At 38.0% G+C, this 4,660-nt stretch overlaps 1 pseudogene; it reads right to left on the bottom strand.

Moving 5' to 3' along the window:
* Window positions 1–344: 344 nt before the first annotated feature.
* Window positions 345–484, bottom strand: LOC119470077 (annotated as a pseudogene).
* Between the last annotated feature and the right edge of the window lie 4,176 nt (window positions 485–4,660).

Here is a 4,660-nt window from a genome sequence, read left to right as displayed (position 1 = left end):
ATAGGGAGAGTCTGCAAGGCTGAGGGAGGCATAGGGTTTGGTGGGGGTTCAATGGGGTGATTTGTGCTTAGCTCATTAAAGCTCCTAGAGGAGTATTAGGCAAGCTTAACCTTGAAGCAGCAAAGCAGCACTCTACCTAAAAACCTGGAATAGGACAACTGGATAAAGGCTCCAGAATTGGCTATCAGTGTCCTCCCCTGTTGTGACCTTTGCCCTGACCTTACATCTCTTACGTTGTCACAGAAGAGGGAGATACCCACATTGCCTTCCTTGTAAGGTAGCGTAGTAGAGAAGTTCAGAGGAAATCCAAGACGTGAATCTTGTCTAGTACTTAAAGAAGATAAAGCAGGAAGGCATAACCACTCATTATTGCAAAGTGAGGCATCTTTTTATTTAAGATGGAAACAGCTTTACTGATTTTTATGATTATAAATATAACACATGTGCACTACACTTGATCTTAGCCAAAAGGCAGAGAAGCGATAACACATGTACACTTCAAAAATGCAGAAAATAAGGTAAATATGAACTCCGTATTATTTTAGTGGGATTAGTCTATAAATGCTGTTTGATAGACTGCTTTTTTTGACCAATAATATATTTTAAACATCTTTGCATGATAATGAATACCATTATGGCCACAGGGTATGTCTTTGTGTGAATATGTCAAACTTAATGCCTACTGGCAAAAATTCAGACTGCTTACAGCATAGTTTCTAAATGAAGAAATAGTGATACAGTAAACAGAGCTTTACACATTAATTCAATTATTTTCTTAGGTTACATTTCTAGAATTGGAATTGTTAAGTCTATTACATAAATTTTAAAAATCCTGATGCATACTATCAAGTTGCCTTCCAGAAATTTAGTACCAATTTGTATCTTCAGTAGCAGACTGCTGACAGTATCTATTTTCTACATCCTTATCAATTCCACACGTTGTCATTTTCAACATTTTATTCTTTACTCAAAATTGTAAGAAACTTCTAAGCCCTAAATACCAACAATATACTTTTTTAAAAAGTTTATGAAACAGCAGTAGAACAGTAGTCTATCAAACAATTAGCAATGTACTTTTTTTTTTTTTTTGGAGACATGGTCTTGCTCTGTCATATGGGCTGAAGTGCAGTGATACAATCATAGCCAGTGTGAACTTGTCTCTACAAAAAATAAAAAAATTAGCTGGGCAAGGTAGGGCACACCTCTAGTCCCAGCTACTCAGGAGGCTATGGTGGGAGGATGGCTGGATCCCGAGAGGTTGAGGTTGCAGCAAGCCATGATTATGCTAATGTATTCCATTCAGCCTAGGAGACAGAGTAAGACCCTCTCTCAGAAATAAAGAAGGTTAAATTAAAATTTTAAAAAGTCCAGATAGACAAATCCATATTGAAAGAGAGTAGACTTGCAGTTGCCAAAGATTGGAAGAAGAGGGAAGCAGGAGTGACTATTTTCTTGGCTAGGTGCAGTGGGCTATGATTGTCTCAAAAAAAAAATTAGATATAAAAACTGGTTATAAGCTACAAGGCAATAAGACTGCGCATGGTGGCTCACACCTGTAACTCCAGCAATTTGAGAGGGTGCAGCGGACAGTTCACTTGAGGTCAGGAGTTCAAGACCAGCTTGTCCAACATGGAGAAACCCTGTCTCTACTAAAAATACAAAAATTAGCCAAGTGTGGTGGCAGGTGCCAGTAATCCCAGCTACTCAGGAGGCTGAGGCAAGAGAATTGCTTGAACCCCGGAGGGATAGCGAGGCTGCAGTGAGCCAAGATCACCCCACTGCACTCCAGCCTAGGCAACAGAGCAAGACCCTGTCTCAAAAAAAAAAAAAAAAGATACAAGTCAATAAAACTATAACTTTTGAGTTAACTTCTCTGCCAGAGAGAGGGAAAAAAACTCATACCTTACCAAGTTTTACAAGTTAACATCTATTAATAACTTTTATGAAGTCACATTTCCTGAGCAGTATCACCTTTAAGTGGGTCTATTAGAAAATGTCTAATGTGATTTTAGAAGGCCACTTAGTAGAATTTTTTGCCTTTTGTTCAATATTTGGAAAATTTTTTTCCAGTATAACATCTACTACATTTATAACCATATAATTAGATGTGGAAAAATACAGGACAAAGACAAATAATATGCTCGATCTCCGTACCAGTCCATTCTGGGTGAACCTGAGATAAAGGATAAAAAATCTACTCTAAAAAGCATCCTGGGGACGCAGCTCGATGAATAAGAGCTCAGTGTTTAATGTTGTAGATTTTCCAAATAGAAGGTTACCTAAATGCAAGCCAACAATTAAATGTAGTGCTGGTCCAAAGAAACATAATCTGTTTCAATACTGGTGGAAAAAATGGCCAATTTAGTTCCCAAAAATTGCTAAGGATTTCCAAGGCTAGCTTTTACTGTTTTAAATTTTGGCATCCATGCTGAATTTGGAATCCCTGCAAACCACAAAAAGAGACCCTCTGTAATACTGAGTTTTAAACTGATTTTTTTTGAGGAGGTAAATACATGTGCTATAGATTTCAGAAAACACAAAAAGGTTGTAGCAGACACCTATCAGGCCCAGATTTCCTTTTCTGATTTGGTCCCTTAGCGGCTCTGAAGGTTAATTGCTAATTGCTCAGAGCTGCCTCCTTTTTTAGAGAATTTCCCTGGCCAATAGGAGCTACCTCTCCCAAAAGGCAGCTCATAGCCAATGACTGACTATGACAGGTACAAAAGCCTGGCCCCTTTGTCTCCAGGTAGAACCAACTTTATGGAACTATTCACACTCCAGAGCCCTTCAGGGTTTCCAGCAGAAGCTAGGCTCCATCTAAGACTACATCCTTGCTTGATTTTTGATCCAGGCCCTGTCCTGCTTGCTTCACTCCCCTTAGAAGAGCACAGACTCAAGAATCTCTGTCTCAGGCTCTAATTATAGGGAAACTGACATAGATAAGGACATAGTGTGAAAAATAATACTCCTTCTTGTGTCTTTCCTTCCGCCACCCAGTTCACTAAGAGGGGATAATCAAGGTTGCCAGTGTCTTGGGTAAACTTCCAGAAATATAAAAAGCATAAATGTATAATAACTGTATTAAATATATGGTTTTCTGGATTTATTTCTGTTTTATACACAAATGGTATCATACACTATCACTGTCCATTCCTTTGCCCTTTTATTTGTTACTGTATCTTGGAGACAGCTCCTAACCAGTAAACATAATGCTGTTCCTTTCGTAAAGGCTGTTGAATATTCTGTTGTATGTATCTACTGTAATTAAGGTAATTGGTCCCTTAATTATGTACATTCAGGTTATGTTATGCTATCAGATAATAGGTCTTATTCAGTCTTTCTATTTTTTGTGCCCATTAACCATCCCCACCTCCCCTCAGCTCCCAATACCATTCCCAGCATCTGGTGACCATTCTTCTACACTTTATGTCCATGAATCCAACTGTCTTGATTTTTAGATCTCACAAATAAGTGAGAACAAGTGATGTTTGTCTCTCTCTGCCTGACTTATTTCACTTAGCATAATGATTTCCAGGCCACAGTGGGTGGATCACTTGAAGCTAGGAGTTCAAGATCAGCCTGGCCAACATGGTGAAACCCCATTTCCATTAAAAATACAAAAACTAGCTGGGAATGGTAGCATACACCTGTTAGCCCAGCTGCTTGGGAGGCTGAGGCACAAGAATCACTTGAACCTGGGAGGTGAAGGTAGCAGTGAGCCGAGATCAAGCCACTGCACTCCAGCCTGGGCAACAGAATGAGACTATGCCTCAAAAAAAAAAAAAAAAAAAAGCTACTGATTGTTGTATGTTGATTTTGTATCCTGCAACTTTATTGAATTTGTTTATCAGTTCTAATAGTTTCTCATGGAGTCTTAGGTTTTTCCAAACATAATATATCATCTGCAGACAAGGATAATTTGACTTCTTCCTTTCCAATTTGAATGCCGTTTATTTATTTCTCGTCTGATTGCTCTAGCTATGACTTCCAGTACTATTTTGAATAACAGTGATGACAAGTAGCCATCCTCATTGTGTTCCACAATGATTAAAGGTTTGGTAAGTCTTCAGTGAAAATGGCTGTGTCAGGATGCTTTTTGGGGAGAAGCTCTTGAATGTTTACCCCCCACTTTTTCTATGATAATCAGTCTATTTATATTTTTTAGCCATTGTGAGGTCAGGTTTTGTAATCCCTCATTTTGATCCAGGTTGTCAAATTTATTTTTATGCTAATAAACCAGGTTGTCTCTTCTGAATCTTTAAATTTTTCACATATGTATATTTAATTCCCTCATATAAATTTTTATTTTGCATGTTTATGATTCTACTGTTTTCCCTTAATGAAATTAAATAAATTTGTTTTGTTTTTTAAGAATTAAATTTTAAATGTATTTATTAGATATATCATTTTTTCAAAGTTTAAAATTTTAGTTTTTATCCTTATTAAATCACTTATTTTTATTTCACTAACTTATTTTCTCCTGGGTTTTTTTTTAAAGACGGGGTTTCGGGGCCGGGCGCGGTGGCTCAAGCCTGTAATCCCAGCACTTTGGGAGGCCGAGGCAGGTGGATCATGAGGTCAAGAGATCGAGACCATCCTAGTCAACACGGTGAAACCCCGTCTCTACTAAAACTACAAAAAATTAGCTGGGCATGGTGGC

This window comes from Cebus imitator, unplaced genomic scaffold, assembly GCF_001604975.1.
Source record: "Cebus imitator isolate Cc_AM_T3 unplaced genomic scaffold, Cebus_imitator-1.0 Scaffold21, whole genome shotgun sequence".
NCBI classification, from domain to species: Eukaryota; Metazoa; Chordata; class Mammalia; order Primates; family Cebidae; genus Cebus; species Cebus imitator.
Note: the sequence above shows the minus strand (reverse complement) of the source record. Positions and strands in the feature narration are given on the sequence as shown.